Below are 22383 nucleotides of genomic sequence, written 5' to 3'. Positions count from 1 at the left end.
TATAGTCCAGTTTACATATACGGTTTTCTCAAAAAACAAATTTTGACATATTTTATATATTTTGTTAGTATTCGATTCTACTATTCTAATTTATATTGGATCCAAATTTAGGGCCATTGATTCATATATGGAATTGCAATAATGGAGGTGGGGAGCTTTGACGTAGATTGAAGCTGCCGGAGGAAAAGGAAAATGCAAGTAAAAAAATAACAAAAAAATAAAAGTGGTACTTTTATTGTACACATGGCATTATCTAAATGGCTATACGTAGGACATCATATTCTACAATCATATTCTACCTTATCGAATAATTTATCTATATACATTCCCTCGTTTTCCTGCAAGCAATATTATAATCAAGAGTTAAATATAATTAATTTATGAGAAATATGGCACCGGTGCCAGTGAACGTTTTTGGAGACGCAGTGACCGATGAAACTGTGAGGAAGTATTTTCCGGATACGAAAGTGACCACCCGCAAAGACAGGACTTACTTGGCATACAACCTGAAGGAAGCAGGGAATAAGCATGAGAAGGCCAAAGTGTTTCTGGTGAAGCAACTCAAGGAGTGGTACGGCGATGATGGAAGTGCTGTTACGTTAGGCACAATTTATAACGCTCTGGAGATACCTTAACATATTTTAAGCAACATGATTGGGTCGGCCATGTCCAAGGACCCCAGTACCCTATTCAGATTCAAAATGGCCAGTGGGCTGCTTTTCTCGATGTGGGATCACACGCCACCGTTTTGTACCGCGGCCGCACCAACGAGGGAGCAGAGGCTGCCTGGTTGCACGCTTGGTACAATAAAACCGACGAACCTACTAGAAGATACGTAAGTATATATAGCTACTTTTTTTTTTTTTTTTTCCTGATAAAAAGTATGTATAGCTACTTGATTACTACCTCTTCCAGCAGCCTCATAATATAAATTATCATTAATTATCTATGAATACATTTTATTATTTAAGCTTACTATATAATTGAATCTAATTCATTAATTAATTAATTTTATATATATATATATATATATTTATTTATTTATGTAGGTTTTCACAGAGATTCAAAGCCCTCACCATTACGATCCTAGTGATATTTGGAAGTATGTTACAATAACACTGGGATAGGATGTTACACTTCTGCGTCCATGAGCCAAGATTATCCCTACAAATATTCAGCAAAAATGACCTTGGTGTTTATCCCTTGATATGTTCACCTCTTAATGTTGCAGCATATCTATATCAATTTCATGCATTATATATATATATATATAAAATAAACTATATATATTCACAATTATGCCTATATATATATATATATATCCATATATGTCTATATGTGTATATATTTTTAAGAATAAGGCTGTAAATATTGCAAGTGCACTGTGCATGCATGCAGCATTGATGTTTATAGACTTGACTACTTGTACGCTATCTTGTTGGGATTATTTCCTTGCAAAAAGCTATCATAATAAAATATTCTACTTACTATATTAGCAATTTAAAAAAAAAATTAATATTTTTTTATATAATATACATCAAAACTAATATCCAAGCAACTATTTCTGAACTTATCTTGGAAAACAAAATATGGTGACGTAAACAATAAAATGCTATCCACATAAACTAATCAATTTTATTTTGCATGTTATTTTATTTTTTTTTTTAATTGTGTGCCTGTGCCATTTTCATTTTAGTTTCAATTTAGGCTCATTTTCAATTTTTTTAATTAAAATTCTCATTTTTTCAAAATAAAATCTTATGAAAATTTTATTCAAAATAAATGTCATATTAAAAATTAAAAAAATTATTAACTTAAAATATTAGAAACTGAATAAAATTTTCTACCATAATGGTTAAATATACAATGCTTATATTGATATAAAACTAACTTAAAGATTTCAATCAAAAATAAAAAATAAAAATGGAGACCTAAATTGAAACAAAAGTGAAAATCAAGGCACTCAATTGAAAAAATTGAAACTCGGGGCACTTAATTGAAATTGGAGGCAAACTAGACGGCCAAAAGTTTAGTTAGCCCAAAATAAAAAAACTAACTACCTGGAAATTAATTTGATGGAGTTTTAGTTTACTGTGGCAAGCTTCAAATGCTAATTAGTTATATATTCAAGCGTTTTAGGGTTCTATCTGGGTCGGTGTCATGTACATCCCCATAATTGATTCTCTATGGACAAAAATTATTGGTACACGCATAACAATTTGATTGAAAAGTCTAGGAGTTTTTGAATAATTTTTTTTTTTAAAAAAAAAAAAAGAAGAACTTTGCATATATTATTGGGTAGATCATAAGAATTACAATATGCATGCACCATTCAATATCATTGAATGTGATAAGTGCCAAATATATTCAGCATTCAAAAAATGGGAGGAAACGGCTGATGAAGATGCCAAAGACACTGTTACAAATAGGGAAACTAATGAAATTTTGTTTCTAAATTGTGTTTTTAACCTAACAATATAAGAGTTCTTTTGTATTCTTTCTACCTTAATGAATTACTATATGTTTTCTCCTCCTTAACTGTATTCTCTTAAATTGTGTATCCTGTCTGTTTCATTTTCAATTAGTTAGTACTTTGCATAAGAACGTCAAAAGGGTTCTGCATTTAATTAAAAATCAAAGAAATCTATAAAATAATAATAATAATAATAATAATAACAGATTCAATCAAAATGAAAATTTTCCTAAACCAGTAATAACTTAAATCAATATAGTCTCTTACGATAGTGTAGCTTGTCACCACCTGAAGTGCATTGTTTACCTTACACAGGTTTCGGTAAGCAAAAGGAAGAGACTTGCAGTTAAGAGCCCTGGCGCTGCCGTTCTCGAACTTACTAACCAATGTAGCACACTCATTTAAAAGGCTTTCTTCCAATTCTAGATTAGAATTGCAAGTTCATTCACTTGTTCCGCTATGGAATTTGAAATATATATTTTGTAAGTTGTTCAAAATCATGGCCGTGAATCAGCAAAGCAAGCTCTGGGAGCTTCTCTTTGAGGAAAACAATCAGGTAGTCAACCATCACAAAAAGTAAATGAATTAGAAACTGAGACAAGAGCTGTAGCGACTGGATATATCGTTGAGCAACTGCCTTAAGAAGAGGGGTTATTAGGGTATTTACATGCTGCAGGATGCGCATGTGCTATGAGCGATGTGAAATTTACCATTTTAAGAGATGGATGGTTGTACATACTCTCTTTTAACATTATAAAGAGAGTTTTGTTCTTATAGGAATTATATCCCATTTTTTTTGTTGTTATTAATTATATATAAAAGGAGCTACTGTATGTATAACTCCCCAAACAACAAAAATAGAAGAGAACAAAAATTGCGGCATTATTTTACTATCTTCTCAAATAGCCAAATACAAAATTGCATTCTGCTTTCATAAGCAAGCTGGATGGCCTCTATCAAGAAGGAAATTGATAGAACCTTGCAGGTTAAAATTCAATTCTTTTCTTATAATTTAAATATAATAAGACAACAACCATTGATTATGTGTAACACCCCATCCCGAAGTATATCGGAAAGTTTTTTCACGTTGACCGAGGTTGACCGTTGATTGAGTGGATCAAAATTTTGACTTTTTGTTTCGGATGGAATTTCTCTTTGACCGGGGTATCTTTGCAAAATATGCATCGACCGAATCCATAGACTAGTAGCACATTGAAAACAGAGTTACTGTTTAAAAGTTATGAGCAAAACAAGTTGAGGTCCGAACTGTCCAAAGGGTGCCGGAGTTGAATTTTTGTTTGTGCAAAGTTGAGCTTTGACTCATACACGGTTGTGAAGTACTCATTGATATAAATTTATAGATTAGTGGCACGCCCTAAACGGATATATGGTTTACAAGTTATAGATTTGCAAAGTTTTCTAATACATCATTATTTTATTTTACATTATTTTATTAATTTCTTTTCCTTTTCTTTTTGTTTCTTTTTCTTTTTCCTTTATTTTTTTCTTTGTTTTTCTTTTTCTTTCAAGCACGTGAAGCAAAAAGGGGGGAAAATGGGAATACTATTCATCACCCCCTCCCTCTCCCTCTTTCTCTCTCTCTCCTTCTCCCTCTCCCTCTCGGGCCTTCCCATTTCTGTTTTCTCCGGCATCAAATGAGGCACGTGCCAACCAGTGTGACAGCCCATGGCTAGGTGACTTTGGCGGCCAAGTTTCTAACCAAATGGCCGGTGGACGCGCCGGGATCGGTGCCCCAAAGCCAGCGGCTGGTGGTTCTCCAGTAGGACATTTTTCGACGGTTCTTGGCCACTAAACCTGTCCTTCCTCCTAGATTTTGACCCCCTGCTTCCAAAAATAACCTCCATTTGCCCAAATTCTGAGCCATTTGTGAGATAGAAGAAGGGGACATTTGGCCGAAACCTTCCGTCCACTTTCCGGCCACCTCCCGGTCGAGTTGAGTGCAACAGAGATAGGTAACGTAATCCTTGTCCCCTTAGCTTTCCGTTGATACTTTATTTGTGAATTTTGGATGCCGTTTATGTTAGCTTCCCCAGATACCGGATATTATTTATCCAAATAAAATATTAATTTATTTGACCTTGTGTAATATTGTTATTCTAGGAGCACGTGTGAGTCGTAGAATTGATCCTATGAAGGATCTTGGTTGGATTGCGTGCTCGAGGTGATTGACCCACCTTCAAACTTAATTTTGGGTGTTTAATTATATGTATTTTGTGATAATTAATTATTTGAAAATGTGATATTTCATGTGTTAATTGTATATAATTGAAATGTATATGTGTATTAAATCATAATTTGATTTTGACAAATTATGGAGAATTTATTTTAATGAAATTCAATTTTAAAGAAATTGTGAATTTGAATTGTTGTTGAATTTAATTGTGAATTTATTTATGTTTTATAAAAATGTGTTTATATATTGATGAATTGTGAAATTTAATTATATTTTGAATTTTGAGGAATTGAAGGAATATTTATTTTAGATTATTGTTAATTTCATTTATGGATTTATTATGTGTTTGAAAATGTATATTTACGAGAATTTTAATTATTGTGGATTTTATGAGGTTTAAATGACATATTTGATTCAAAATGGTTTTTTGAAGATTTGAGAAAGAAATATTGATTTAAATTATTATGTTTCAAAAATATTTATGCCATTAGAAAATTTGTATATTTAAATTGTTGGAATTGAGAGTTAATGGATTTGAAATTGATGGAATTTATGTGATGAATTTATGACAGTGATTTATAAAGGAATTGTGGAACATTTACGGGTTTAATTAGATGGAATAAACCCGGTAGTATTTATGAGATTTTGAGATTTAAAAAAAATATATTGATTTTATGATTTTTAGATGCACCATACACGTACTGGTATTCTATATATATGGATATGATTAGCACCCAGGTGGATGTGGTCAGTGCGCAGGTGGGTGTGAGTAGCGTACAAGTGATTTATGAGGTTGTCCTGTGGTTGCCATCGGACGAGGGTAAACCGGCCCTCCATGGCCGAGACGCCTGTTTGCAGCGGTGCGGTGGGATGCCACGCGAGGGTATGCCGGTTTCTCTCTTTAACCTCCCATCTGGCAGTGCTCGGGACGCTAGATACCATTAGCGCCACTTGTATCTAGTGGGTGTATCATATGGTTTTCACGACATGATTTTAGTTATACAATATTTTAGAATTTTATTTAATTTAAAATGTTTTTAATAGTGTTGTATAAACTAAATTGTTTTGGTATTCTAAATTGAGTTCTATTGTTAATTATTTGGTTTTATTTTATTTATTTAAATATTTCTTGGATCATTTTTGTTAATGTAAATTTTATTGTGTTTCCGTATTAATTGGTTACAATACTTTATTTCCAATTTAATATTTGTCATTAGTCTTATTTTTATAATTATTTCTGTCAAGATCCGTCCAAAATTCCTCACCTGAACCCTAAACAAGCTCTGATCCCAGGAAAACCCTACCAAACCTTCCAATGGAAAATCCGACAAAACCTCCCCTAAAGGTTGAACTTACTACAAATATTTTGCACTTGAAAACACACTTCTATATACATCCCCTTATTTCTCCCACATTACTACAATTTGTTTCCACAAATTCAAATTTATAGCACTCCAAAATAATAACAGGAATTAATGCAGTATTTAATAAAATGTGTCCAATACAGTATACAGAGCATTATACAAATAAATATGGAATTAATTCAATGTCAGATAAGGAAGCAATACAAGATGAAGAGGAAAAAGGGAGAAAATGCTTCTTGGACTTTCGACAATGAACTGAGACATCGGACTCGCCCCGGATGATTAACGTCTCCCAACCTGTACCTAGGGGAACGAAATTTAAAAATATGAGATGCTAATCATCTCAGTGAGTGACCCTATCTACTGTACAATTATAGTAGTAACGATAATTATAGTACATTTGATTAGTTGAGAATAAAAAAAGTAAGTAAATAATAATTAATTGAAAATAATATTTTTTCTCAAAACCCTCACCATTTACTCCGTTGGAAAAGTTTCCCTTTTAAAACATTTTCGCAAAACCCGTTATTTGTATTCCTCGAAAACTAAGGAAACAATTAGTTAACTAAATATCAAATAAAATATAATAAATCAAGCATCCAAAATTTATAATGAAAATAAAATAGGAATAGAAATAAAAATAATTTCGTAATAATTACTAAATGATTAATAAATGTCATAATCAAATAATACAAAAATATTAATGAAACTTACATTAAGACAATTCAGGAAATAATAAAATAATTAGAATGAATTAATTAATTGAAAAATTAAATAAATAAATAATTAAATCAAATTAAAACCTCCATTTAAAATGAATCGTAAGAACATAGTAAAATCGCTTTAAAATAAGCAAATCAATATAAATAGTAAAATAAATCATTTAATTAATAAAAGAAATACTTAAATCAATTTAATCATCTATTTGAAGTAAATGATAAAACTATAAAAGAATTTATTTGAAAACACCAATCTATTTAAATAGTAAAATAATCAAGGTAAAATGCGATTTAGAAACATTGATTAAATAAATTATAAAAATTCCATTTGATACATTTTTATTTTAAATACTCTTTAAAAACATTCTTATTTGGAAATAATATCGAAAGCTACTTGACGCACTACACTATATACCAGTGATGTCCCACGATACCCAGCATCCCGAGCACCGTGTAACGGGAGGTTAAAGAGAGAAACTTGCTTCGACGTCCCGACAGTGCCGTTGCTTAAACCGTCATCCCGGCCATGCAGGGGGCGACTTATGGCCAATGTCAAACTTGCCTGCCCTCGGTCCAATGGCAACTCACGGGAGACATTATAACTTGCGTGCTCATCCACATATACAGTACAGAACACCAGTGCTGTATGAGTGCGTCTAAAATAAATAACCAATTTATTATTATACAATTTGAAACCACCAAACTTAAACCAATATTTCCTTGAAATATTTAAAATCAAATCATGCCCAAAAATAATATTAAAACCATAGGAATTTCATATATAATTTAATTCCACAAATCCTCAATACCACAAAATAATTTTCACAATGCATAAATTTATATAAATGCATTTTTTATTCATCAAAATAAATTCACAAATAAATTCCATAATAAATCAAATAATATTACTTTTACAATTCCTTTAAATATCAAATTGTCATAAAATCTAGATTTCCATAATTTATCAATAATCATATATTTCAATTTATTCAAATATGGGCATCAAAATATAATTCACAATTTATCTAACAATTAACATAAAATAAAAACATTCAAATATTAAAATATCATAATATAATTAATTTGAAAGTGGGTCACTCACCTGGAGCATGCAATTAATCCAATATCCTCCATGGGATCAATTCCACGATGCACACGTGCTCCTAGAACCACAATATTACACATCTCAAATAAATTAATATTTTATTCGGATGAATAATACCCGATACCCGGGGGGTTTAACACAAACGTTAACCAAAATTGACGAGTAATATTCCAAATCGAAGCTTGTGGAACGAGGATCACGGATTGAGGCTTACCTCCTGGAGATTGAACCTGTGGTGGCCAGAATCTCGCCGGAAAGCTCACGGATTTTAAGCCTTCGATTCTCATAATCCATCATGAATTGAGGAAAGTGGACACCGGATTTGGGTTCAGAGGGTCGGAATTAGTTGGAAAGGAGGGGAGGTGCAACTGGAAACTCCCCGAAAAGTCAATTTCTCAGCGAGCCGTCGTGGTCACCGGAATCCGCCACCGCCGGCGGCGCGTCTGGTGGCCACTGGCCGTGATTTCTGGTGGGAATGTAGATCTGGTGATGGGTAACTCAACGGGACCAGCGGTGAGGCAAACGGAGGTCAGAATAGGGAGAAATATGGGTTTGAAGTGATCGGCACCGCCTCCGGAAAAAGCCTCCATCCGGGCGCGTCGGCGGTTGGTTGGCTGTGATTTTTGGCTGGCCGCCCGATTTTCAGGTGGGCTTCAAGGTGGGATGGTGAGTGTACTGTTCTAGTGGCCGGAAATGGGTGAACGGCAGTGGCCGGTTGGTTTCTCTCTCTAGCTCTCTCTTTCTCTTTGTCTCCTCCTTTCTTTCTCTCTCCTCTCCTCGACTCCCATGTTTTGCCAAAATAAAAGCCACCCGTGGGTGATACTGTTCACTCATGGGATTGGCTGAAATTGCGACACGTGGCATATACGGTTCACTCAAGCCAAATATATTAAAATATTACAGTATTCGGAAAACTTCACATGTCCATAACTTTTTAACTAGATGTCCAATTTAAGCGTGCCACTAATCTATGAACTCGTATCGACGAGTACTTCACAACCATGCATGAGTCAAAGCTCAACTTTATGTGAACAAAAAGTCAACTCCGGCACCCCTTGGACAATTTGGATCTTAACTTGTTTTGCTCATAACTTTCAAATCGTAGCTCCGTTTTTTACGTGCTACTAGTCTATGGACTCGTGACAACGTGTAATTTTTAACAGTACCTCGGTCAATATGAAATTCCATCAGGAACAAAAAGTCAACATTTGACCCCTTCTCAGTCAACGACGGTCAAACCCGGTCAACCTTGGTCAAATTTTAGAAATTTCCGATTTACTTCGGGACGGGGTGTTACAATTTCTCATTAAAAATTTTGGATTATTAATTTATTTTCTTCGATTTGCAAATTATTAATTAAATATTTTCTAGATTTTTGGAGCATAAAATGTTGGATTTTGTGAAAATATTTTAAAAAATGAACTTTTGCAACTGAGTAAATTATGAGGGTTCTGAGGGAAAATATTATTTTTAACTATCTATTATTTATTTACTTATTTCTTATTAATCAATTAGCTAAGTTATTTACCATTTTTTTATTATTATTATTGTATAGTAGATTGGGTTATTCACTGACATGATCAGCATCTCACATTTTTAAATTTCTTCCCCTTAGACCTAGGTTAGTCGACGTTGATCGTCCGGGAGCAAGCTCGACATCTTAGTTCGTTGCCAAAAGTCCAAGATGCTTTTCCTTTCCTTTCTATCTTGTATTATTTCTTTTTATCTTGTATTGTATTAAATTTCATATTCAATTTAACTGATAATGCTCTGTATACTATATCAATGATTATCTATTTAATTATGCACTGGTTTCCTGTTATTCATTTGAAGTATTGCAATTTGTGGTAATACTTTGTAGTAAGGTGGGAGGAACAAGATGGTGTATATAGAAGTGTATTTTCAATGCAAGGAAATTGTGATAACTCCAACCCTTAGGGGAGATTCTGCCGGATTTTCCATTAGAGGGTCTGGTAGGGTTTTCCTGGGATCAGGATTTGTCTGGAGTTCCGGTAAGGGATCTTGGATGGATCCTGACATTATGCCTCTGCTAGTTTTAATTGAGGGACAATATTCATCAATTGGGGTTCCTGTAAGCATGCATTATGTCAGGACCCATCCAAGATCCTTTTCCGAAATCCTAGACAAGCCCTGATCTCAAGGAAACCCTACCGGACCGTCTTATGAAAAATCTGGCAGCACCTCCCCTAAGGGTAGGATATGCCCCAAATTTTACCTGCATGAAAACGCACTCCTATATTGTACCACCATATTCCTCCCTCCTTACTACAATAATACCCACAGTTGCAACACTTCAATAACAAGTCATATGAAACATACATACATATATCCAATAGAAATAATTTAGTAGATTACCAACCGAAATATACCATCACAGGTTCACGTCTGCCCGTACCACCCACTTAGTACTGTAAATATCAAATACATTTCAAATATCGTTTTACGAATATACCGATGCGTAATATGGAAAGAATGGTACAAAACAATCACCACATCAACAATAATAATAGTAAACATTTTAATGATAATAATAACTATATTAGTACAATTCGTCTGAGGGCTACGTATAACCATACATATTCAAAGGTTATCACATAACCTCACCTGCACAATGGCTACCACATAATCACACCTACCAAAGGCTATCTTTCTCATCCCTAGGTTGTAATACTTGTTCAAAGTTACCGTATGATAATAATGATAATAAAATTTATTAATAATAATAAAAATATATAATAAAATCAATAGTAAGAAATTAGATCACAATAGATAAGGTCGCATAAGATAAAATATCATCTTAAAATCCGTAACACATAATAAAATATGTACAATCATAACGGAGATATATACGATACCATCTAACATACTGTGTGATCCACGATTCCAACTGTCGCTGATACTCTGCTACCCATACAGTTTAGGGCGGTTGCCTAAATTGGCTGTCCGATCCCCTGGATTCGTAGGCAACATATATACAAGGCTAGCTCTACATGGACCACATCGGATCATTGCCTCCATACGATGCGGTATATACAACATAATATTAAATAATATAACATACAAATATATATAGACATACATATAAAAGATACTTGATGCACCATACTATATACCAATGGTGCCCTACGATACCCAGCATCCCGAGCACCATCTGGCAGGAGGTTAAAGAGAGAAACTTGCATACGGTCGCTTCGGCATCCCGACAGCGCTGCTGCTTAAACCGTCAACCCGGCCATGGAGGGGGGCGGCTTATAGCCAATATCAAACTTGCCTACTCTCGGTCCTATGGCAACTCACAAGAGACATTATAACTTGCGCACTTATCATAATTTCATATACAATACAGAACACCGATACGTGTATGGTTGCATCTTAAAAACTATAAATTTGTAATATTATAAAATATTAAATTTAGATAAAATATAATGGAATTCATATGCTTTTATCAAATACATAAACAATAATAATAAATAATAAATAATTAAATATACAAATATATTCTTGATCACAATAATTTTATATAATTATTTTTCTCAAACCTTCAATTCAATTTATATCAAACATATCATTAAAACCAAGTAAAATTTACACATAATTAATCCCACAATTTTAAATATTATCCAATAATTAATATATTCTCGAGTATCAAAATCTCATAAATACCGCTGGATTAAATACTTCCTTTCAAATCCATATACATCACATTTTCTTTAGATCATCATCGTAATCCCATCAGCTTAAATTCATCACTATACATCCATTAATAGATAAATAAATAATAAACAAATGCATAAATACAATTTTTTTTTAGCTCAATAATTAATAGAGATATTTTCATAAATCTTCTTGAAATTTACTTGCACACAATCTCATTTAAATCGTATTATAAAATACGTGCATATATTTGAATTCATAGATAACATTCTAATTTACATAACATTTCAACAATGATTTAACTATTATTAACAAAATTCCATATCCATGAATAAATAAATATCTAAAGACATAAATATATTTACAGCCATATAAATATGCATTTTTTATCGAATCCATAGAATTTCATATTTTCTTTGAAACAATCATATAATTGAATATAACAAAAATTTCAGTAATATATATATATATATATATATGTATATTTATATGTTCGCTTACACTTATTCATATATGCATACACATTATTTTAAGAATTAAGTAAATATATACACATGCTCATTCCCAAAATATATATATATATATATATATATATGTGCATACATATCAATCTAATGCACATCAACATTATATACCCACACTTATGCACATGCACATATATATACATGAAACACATTTGTATTTACAAATATACACATACATGTGTACATAAACAGAAATACACACAATACAACTATATTTTCAATTTTTCATATTTATTATACTAATTTAATCAAAAATGACATCTTTTAAAATACTACACTATAATTTGCAATTAACATATCAATTGAAAGCTAAAGAGGTAAGGAATCCATTACTAACCTCCATTGGTCTCAACGTCACCGGTGGTGGCCAAATTTTCCGTCGAAAGCCGCTGCCAAGCTCACCTTCTTCGTACGCCACAAATGAGCTCGAATCAAGGCAAACGAAGCCCACCATCAGCTTCAGGACGCTCGAACTTTGGGAATAGGATCGAAAAGTTGGCCGGAAACGGCCAAAGTCCTGCAAATTGAAATGGAGCCCACCACCGGCTTTTATGGAGTTTTCTAGCCCGTCTCCGGCCGTTCCAAAGATGGCGAGCACCACAATGTTGTCGGTGTCATGGGTCATCGGTTAAACATATCGGTGAGGCTCAGGCCGGTCGGATTTATGTCAATTTCCCAAGATGAGCAATGGCAATGCAAGGAGAGAAAGGGAGAGTAACCACAGGGAGGAAGAGAGGGAGAGGAAGAAGAAGCTTCGAGAGAGAGAGAGGGGGTACTTTCCCACGTGAGGGAGAAGAAAAGAAAAAGAAAAAGAAAAAGAAAAGGAAAATAAATAAACAAATATATAAAACAATATTAAAATACTAATATAATATAAAATAATAAAATGATAATAAGAAAATAATGTGATATTTAATAATTGCTGACATGTGGCATTTTCTTGTCGTGATACATGGTATCTTTTATAATATTACACGTGGTGTTGCTGTTCACACACACTAATAAATCGATGAATAGTAACAACTGTCTCGGAAAAACTTCACCGGTCCGTAACTTTCAAACCACATGTCCAAATCAGGCGTGCTTCTATTATACGAACTCATATCGATGAGTACTTCACAATCATATATGAGTTAAAACTCAATTTTTCAAGGATAAAAAGTCAACTCCGACACTCTCGGACAGTTCGGACCTCAACTTGTTTTACTCGTAACTTTCAAACCGTAGCTCCATTTTTGACGTTCTACTAGTCTACGGACTCAGATCGATGTGAAATTTGTAATGGTCCCTTGTCAGTGCAAAATTCCCTTTGAAGCAAAAAGTCAACATTTTGACCTACTTGGTCAACGGTCAAATTTGGTCAACTCTCGATCAATGTGAAAATTTCCGACGTATTTCGGGATAGGGTGTTACACATTAAACAAAAAAATGTCATCCATTGATCCATAAAAGCTAAAGAAAATGTTAAAAAGGCAATGTATAAAAGCTAAATATAGGTCAGAAGATATGTATTCTAGTTTTAAAAAAATAATAAAAAAACATAAAAGTCTCTTTTGAGAGTCTAAATCATTTTTAAATTTTAATATGAAAAATGCCAATCAACAAGTTATCATATGGTTTGATATCGAAAAACAAGTGATCATGTTTTACCTGAATTAAAAGCTTGCAAGCATAGGGAAGCTTCACTGTTGAGATATTATCTACGTTTTTGCATGATGAACAAATCCGAGTTTTCAACTTATGGTTGTAATATCCCAACAACCCACAAGCTCTGCAAACCTGCAAGAGTGAAATTGTAAGCTATAGTGAAGAAGTGGAAGGAATTTCATTCAAATTTCTAATAACTATTAATAAATAATTAAGAAATAAATAAATTATTTAAGACAAGGATCTCTCTGCAAGTAAATACGTTTTGAATCCAATTTTTGATGGTAAACAACTTTATGCACATGGCTCTCATTCATATTCCCATATCGTTTCGATAAATAGCTAAACAGTTTCCCTTGTTCTCATTGACATTCAATTTTATTTTGATTCCTTTTTTTTTTTTTCTTTTTGGGTGAATAATTCTATCTTGGGTGAATAATTCTATCTTGATTCCTATTTATTCCTACTCATTCCAATCCCAAATTAGTTAACATGCCCTTAAGACATCACACAATAGACTCATTTTCCATGAAGAAGCATATGAGGATTAGCCCATGCCTGAACTTCAAAAGGATCGCTAGATATCATGAAACGCTCAAATATCAACATACTAAAGATGTACAATGTTAGAGCATACCATACGCGATCAAACAATCACGTTCCATTTCTCCTACTCGTAGTCCTAAAGATGTACAATGTTATAGCATACAATTTAACATTGTTTGAAGTTGAAGCAGCTGAGATATATAAAGGAAATATTAAAAACCTCCATTTTGAGCTCTCCCCTCTGTTGGTTGTCTTGTTAGCATGACTCAGGGACCACTACCATGTGCATGCATTTTATCCAATACCTAAGCATCATAAATTTGCTGGTTAAATTAAATATGGGTTCTTGAAGATTAGAACATGTTATACACTTACATATATAAACTTGTTAACCAATTAGAAATGATAATAATTTTTTACCCTAGTACCAAAGTATCAACATAAAAATACAGTTTGATGATGGCGAAAGCAACACAAAAACAGTAGTAAGCTAATAATACATGAAAAGCTTAAGTCATATTAGTTTATCTGAATAAAATAAATGGATTTACTAAACAACTAGATTTTGTGGTGATCTGTAGCCAATTTATATACACACCCATGAACCATACCTGCATTCTAAAAAAGTAAGTAAATTTGCGACTATTTGTTTTTATTTATTTATAATATATATATATATATAGTAATAGAATAGTCCTCGCTTAAATGTCATTGTCAGCCATAACAGCGTATCAGCACCACATGTCTTCATTGAGCATGAGGCGAATGTTAGATTATACTCCCAAACTAAACTAAGCTGCTATACAAGATTATGCAGTGCATGAGATTTGATTTAGGCTTCATCTTCAACTAAGCATCAAATCATATGGTAAGGTTTCAAGCATTCTGTCCACAAAACTAAAGCCTCTATGCAGAGCATTCAGTGTAACATAATTTGTGTAACTCCCCGTCCCGAAGTACATCAGAATTTCTAAAATTTGACCAAGGTTGACCAGGTTTGACCGTCGTTGACCGAAAAGGGGTCAAATGTTGACTTTTTGTTCCTGATGGAATTTCACATTGACCAAGGTACCATTAAAAAGTACACATTGTCACAAGTTCATAGACTAGTAGCACGTCAAAAACGAAGCTACGGTTTGAAAGTTACGAGCAAAACAAGTTGAGGTCCAAACGGTCCAGGGGTGCTTGAGTTGACTTTTTGTTCATACAAAGTTGAGTTTTGACTCATGCATGGTTGTGAAATATTCGTCGATACAAGTTTATAAACTAGTGGCACGTCCAATTTGGACATGTGGTTTAAAAGTTGCGGACCTATGAAGTTTTTCCAAGACAGCATTTACTATTCATGGATCTGTATTGGTGTGAACAGTGGTGCCACGTGTCAAAAAAGTGGACCCACCTATGAGTGCACAGTGGCACCCACGGGTGTTTTGACTGGCTGAGAAGGGGAGGGAGGAGAGAGAAAGAGAAGGAGGAGAGAGAGAGAGAAAGCTAGAGAGAGAAACCAGCCAACCGCCATCCACCCATTTCCAGCCACCAGAATAGTACACGTGCCACCCTAGCTTGAAGCCCACCTGAAAACCGGCCGGCCAGCCAAAAATCATGGCCAACCGACCGCCGACATGCCCGGAACGAGACTTTTTCTGGCGGCGGTGCCGATTACTTCAAACCCAGATTTCTCTCCATTCCAATCTCCGTTTGCCTCACCGCTGGTACCGTTGAGTCACTCATTCCCCGATCTACTTTCCCACCAAAAATCACGGCCAGTGGCCACCGGCGGTGGCGGATCCCCATGACCACGGTGGCTCGTCGGGAAATCGACTTTCCGGTGAGTTTCCAGTTGCATCGCCCATCCTTTCCCACTAATTCTGACTGTCTGAACCCAAATTCGGTGTCCACTTTCCTCAATTCTTAACGGATTGCGAGAATCGAAGGCCTAAAATCCATGAGCTTTCCGGCGAGATTCCGGCCATCTTGGGTCCGATCTCTAAGAAGTAAAACCAGATTCGTAATCCTTGTTTCACAAGCTTCATTTCGGTATATTACTCATAAATTTTGGTTAACGTTTGTGTTAAACCCCCCGGGTACCGGGTATTATTTATCCGAATAAAATATTAATTTATTTGACCCTATGTAATATTGTTGTTCTAAGAGCACGTGTGTGTCGTGGAATTGATCCCATGGAGGATCTTGGGTTAATTGCATGCTCAAGGTGAGTGACCCACCTTCGAAATTAATTTTGGGAGTCAAATTAATTATATTGTGATATTTTAATATTTGAATGTTTTTATTTTATATTAATTGTTAGATAAGTTGTGAATTAAATTTTGATGCCCATATTTGAATAAATTGAAATATACGATTTTTGATAAATTATGAAAATCTAGTTTTTATGACAATTTGATATTTAAAGGAATTATAAAATTAATATTATTTTATTTATTATGGAATTTATTTGTGAATTTATTTAGATTAATAAAAAATGCATTTATATAAATTTATGCATTGTGGAAATGGTGGAATTTAAATATAATTGTGGAAAAAATTTTATTTTATATATATATATATATATATACATATATATATGCTTATTGATGCTAAATGAAAGTTTGGTTTATTAAGGAATTCTTCATTATTATTATTGTGATTTAATTGTATTTATTATGCATGAGCAAGGTGTTTTCATTTAATTAATTGTATTTGGATTTTAATATTATTTTTGGCATTATTTGATTTTAAATATTTCAAGAAAAATATTGGTTTAAGTTTGGTGGTTTCAAATTATATAATTATGCCCTTGAAATATTATTTGATTGATTTTATGATTTGGGAAAAAATTATTTGTATATTATTATTGGTGGATTTATGCTGGAGATATTAAAGAAAAATGTGGGAATGTGAGTTTGAAAAATGGTATAATTCCCACGGTGAATTTTGGAAAAAATTGCGTATTTTAATAATAAATTTGGTTATATTTTTTAGACTTACTCATACAGTACTGGTGTTCTGTATTGTATATGTGGATGAGCGCGCAAGTTATAATGTCTCCTGTGAGTTGCCATCGGACTGAGGGCAGGCAAGTTTGATATTGGCCATAAGCCGTCCCCCTCCATGGCTGGGATGACGGTTTAAGCAACGGCGCTGTCGGGACGCCGAAGCGACCGTATGCAAGTTTATTTCTTTAACCTCCCGCCAGATGGTGTTCGGGATGCTAGGTATCATTGGGCATCACTGGTATATAGTGTGGTGCGTCAAGTATTATTTTCCATATATAAATTTCAAATCCTAAAGGTTTTAAAATTGTATTTAAATTAAATATATTTAATTTGTCTTATCACCTATTTCCAATTAGTATTTTCTAAAATGTATTTATTCAAATTTTATGTCACTTATTTTAAATCAATGTTTTAAAATGCATCTTGCCATAAAAATACTATATAGATTAGTTGAATATTTCAAAATGAATGTTATAGTATTTTTTTACCACTTATTTTACAGGATTGTTTGTATTTATTTAAATTATATTTTTGACACTGTTTTTTTTTATTTATTAAATCGAATTTTATGAATTATATATTGAATTTCACTTTTATGTTATATTTATTTAATGCAAGTATTCTAGATTTATTTTATTATATTTTATTCGTATTTGGATTATTTAATTATTTATTAAATTAATTATTCCTTGATTTTTGGGGCATAAAAGATTGGGTTTTGCAAAAATGTTTTAAAAGGGGGCACCTTTCCAACGGAGTGAATGGTGAGGGTTTTAAGAGAAAATGTTATTTTCAATTAATTATTATTTATTTACTTATTTATTCTTAATTAATCAAATATGCTATAATTATCGTTACTATTATAATTGTACAGTAGATAGGGTCACTCACTGAGATGATTAGCATCTCATATTTCTAAATTCCTTTCACCTAAGTACAAGGATTGGGAGGCGTTGATCGTCCGAGGCAAGCCGAATGTCTCAGTTCATTGCCGAAAGTCCAAAAAGCATTTCCTCCCTTTGTTCTCTTCATCTTGTATTGCTTCTTTATCTGACATTATATTAATTTCATATTTATTTGTATAATGCTCTGTATACTGTATTAGACACATTTTATTCAATACTGCATTAATTCTCTGTTATTATTTTGGAGTACTGTAAATTTGTGGAAACAAATTGTAGTAATATGGGAGGAATAAGGTGGTATATATAGAAGTGTATTTTCAGTGCAAGAAATTTATGGTAAGTCCAACCCTTAGGGAAGGTTCTGTCGGATTTTCCATTGGAAGGTCCGGTAGGATTTCTCTGGGATCAGGGCTTGTCTAGGATTCCGGTGAGAAATTTTGGACGGGTCCAGACAATTTGTGTGCTTGCAAATTTAACAGATAGTTGATTGTCGGAGAATAGAGCATATATTCATCAATGATAAGAGCCTTCATACATAAGCATGGAAGAGGAATTGCAAAACGAAGGAAATCTCACCATATGCTTTAGCTTCTGGTAGTAAATTGGTCCCACGAGAATATATGCCTGTAGTGGGCAACCTTTGATACCAGGAGGAGAAAATAGGACACAATGCTGCTTTAACATATTCAATATATTATATATTTCCGCATTATCTTTTACTTTATACGTAATGACTGCAGGAAGCAAAATGGAGAAACCTGAATAAATGAAGTCCTTGCCATTGTAGCTAAACCCCTTCTCCACGGGTGTTTGACTGTCATAAAGCAGGATATGATTTAAGAAAGGAGAAAACTAATAGAAGAGAGATGTCATACAAAAGAGGCAAAGTCATGAAGCACCTTATAGCTTCAACCGTGTCTGCATGATCGCTTGGTTCCCCAAAAGCACTGCCATAGTGAAACCTCCCACATGAAACCCCAGCTTTACCCCCAAGAAGCTCTATCATCTTTCCTACAGTCATTCCACTGATGATGACGAAATAGAATATTATTATCTGACCAAGTTAGTAATCAAATCAGTCACCAAATAAAGTAATAGCAAGCATCCCGGATATATTATACTTGGGTAATAAGACTCTAGGTCTTATCACCTACAAGTAATGCAATTGTCAACATAATCTGTTGCACTAAACACAGAAAAAATAAATAAATTAATTAAAATAAAAATAAAAAAGAACCTTGGAAATCCATGAGGATTCATAATCAAATCAGGGCAAATGCCACGCTCAGAAAAGGGGAAATCTTCCTGTTGGACAATGGTTCCACAAACACCTTTTTGCCCATGTCTGCTACTAAATTTATCACCAGCCTATGCAAAATTAAATTACAAGGAAATCAACAAAAAATAAAAGAAACATAAAAAGAAAGAAATCAACAAAAAATAAAAGAAACATAAAAAGAATTAACAGATGATGCCAAAATTAAACACTCTTACCTCAGGTCTACGAGTATGACGAATTAAGTATTTGGTGCACATATTATTATTTTTGTCAGTAAAAAGAGCCACTTTGTCCACCACACTCGATTCCCCTATAGGACCTTTGAATGTCTGAGGAGCAAACTTGAAATCGCTGAATTTGGAAACAAAGGATAAGAAACTTATTGAATATTTCTGAACTCACTGGATGCAGGAATGACAGGTAAGCAAATGATGTCAACAGAATTATATTGAATATTTATGCAAGAAACCAAAAGCCGACCTATCAGTTAACCCCGTCACCATAGGCCCCCTCGCAACTCTGGGAGTTTGTTTGTTAATATATATGTCATTTGGTCTAATAATTTCCCAGGGGCTGCAATTCCATCATCATCCAGCACCTTAACAAATGAGAACATCCATACAACATAAAACCATATGAAACTGAATATTACGCAGATCAGAGAATTAAAAGAATAGGAAAGGGAAAAAAGGAGAATTGTGCATCCAAATTATAGTGCCAAGATACACAAACAGAGTAAACAATAACCTCACATAATGAAACAGTAGGAAGAGACATACTGCCACAAAAAGCAAACAGATTACACAAACAGTTACTTCAGTATACATTTACAATATCATTTTTCTATCCAGCAAAAAGTTCATAAGCAACTTGAGAAATATATTTCCACAAGGTCATACAGTAAAGACACAATAATCAAATAAAAAGGGAAGCAGATAGAGATGTGTAACTTCTGTCCAAAAAAGAGGAAAAAAAAGGAAAAGAAAAGATGACTAAGATGTAAATCTCTGGGCCTTATACCACAACCACAAAATTGATATGTTTTCTTCAATGATATACCTGCATCCTTCCAGCATCATTTCCTGCTCTGTTGGGTCTGGCTATCCTGTCTTGAGTATTATTCTCATACTTTTGTATGATGACTGAAAGCCTGTCCATGGAGAAAATTCCAGGATAAGATAAGAAAAACATACAAATAAAGTAAAGCATAAATCCTTTAATTAGTACTACAACAAAAGCTGTATAGCGCACAAAGCCCTGCAAATGGCTTAATAAGCACGTATACAAGAAGAAATGAAATCATCCTGACACAAACAATGATGACGTTCTTTACCTTTTCATGACAATACAACGACCAAATCCACGATCAAGAGATGCCTTGCTCATGGCTATTGCATCCTCTATATCATAGCCACTATAACTCATCACAGCAACTGTTGCATTCTGCCCTGCTCCAAGCTTATCATAGCCAACCTAAAAGCAAAGTGGTCAACTCACAGCCGATAGTTGCAAATCAAACTCCTAAACTAAAGGATACCAACCAGTTCAATAGTCCTTGTTGTCAATAACGGTCTTTGAGGATATACCAATTGGTAGAGCGACGTGTCCATCCGAGATAGCTATAAATCAAGAGATTAAAGGTTGCATTAGCAAAGCAAAAGGTAGACTTTTTAATCTAAGGTGTCATAAATACCCATCTAAATACAAGAACCCAAAAAAAAAAAAAAAAAAAAAAATGACAAAGCAAGAAAATTAGAAGTGAGATCATAAATAGGACAACAATAAAGAAATATGGAGAAACTCTAGGTTGGGCTGAGTTTCATTTTGGCACCTAAAGTTTCAATTGCAATAAGGTCAACCCTGAAATATGGAGAACCTCTACATGGACCCTTGTATTCGCTTTGGCTCTCAATTACTAACAGAATATTTGACATGTAGGGCACATGAAGTTAGACTCACATGTAGGCCCCTTTTAAACTACACTTGATGTCCATCTTCATGGCCCACGCTCTCTATACCATCTCATTCTCCTCCTCACCATACACCACCATCTCCGTCAAACTGACTGCTGTCCAATATGAATACGGGACTTCACAATAGTCCTATTTGTGGTTCTCATCTTTATACTGCAAAACAGTCTTACTTAGCACCCCCTCAGGTTGAAAATTCACGTAGGGGGATCGACTTATCAGAGATGGGTGTTATGGAATTCCAATTCAATATTGGGAATTGGACCAAGAGTTTGAACTTGGCTCTTGAAGCGATGGCGAAAATGTCTCCAACATAGTAGAATAAAGAAAAGGGCAGCTATGGTGGTCAATAGGAGCAAGATTCAGATGATATTATAAAGGTTCTCAAAGAACCATATGGAGAATCGAGGCTCTTGACAAGGAAAAGTAGCTAGGGAGGACAGGCTCCGACCTGGGAGCATTGTTGTGATTTGGGGGCTGAACTCTCTTGGACCACATTGAAATTGAATCTGTGAATTTCTTTACTTTTTTCACCCTTTAATTTGACATCGGAGCTGAAATCTTTGTGATATTGAAAATAAATCAATAAGCAAAAGATGAGGCATTTGATTGGGTAGCCCATGCTTGGATATAACAGTTTGCTGCAGTTTGGTGGGGCGAAGGTCTATGTATTTCTGTTTTGCCAATTTGCATATCTATTTTGTTAATTTTATTTGAGAACAATCTTTCAAAAGCAATAAGAACTCACAGAGGTTGATGATCTAAGCTAAAGACAACATCCTTTGGTCCATGCACTATAATTAACGGTGGTTCCACAAATGGCATTAAGGTGGGAAACTGGGAATTTAACTGAAGAGACATTAAAGTGGAGTTTTCGAAGGGGCTATGGGGTCTCCCTCATCCGATAATGAGGGAAAAGAAAATAATAATGATAATTCTATACAGAGTAATCAATATATTTATTTCTAACTTCAAATATTCTCGTA

At 33.9% G+C, this 22383-nt stretch overlaps 1 pseudogene; it reads right to left on the bottom strand.

Moving 5' to 3' along the window:
- Positions 1-9894: 9894 nt before the first annotated feature.
- LOC107416453 (DNA-directed RNA polymerase III subunit 2-like) lies at positions 9895-21478 on the bottom strand (annotated as a pseudogene).
- Positions 21479-22383: the final 905 nt, after the last annotated feature.

Source organism: Ziziphus jujuba, chromosome 8, assembly GCF_031755915.1.
Source record: "Ziziphus jujuba cultivar Dongzao chromosome 8, ASM3175591v1".
Lineage (NCBI taxonomy): Eukaryota > Viridiplantae > Streptophyta > Magnoliopsida > Rosales > Rhamnaceae > Ziziphus > Ziziphus jujuba.
Note: the sequence above shows the minus strand (reverse complement) of the source record. Positions and strands in the feature narration are given on the sequence as shown.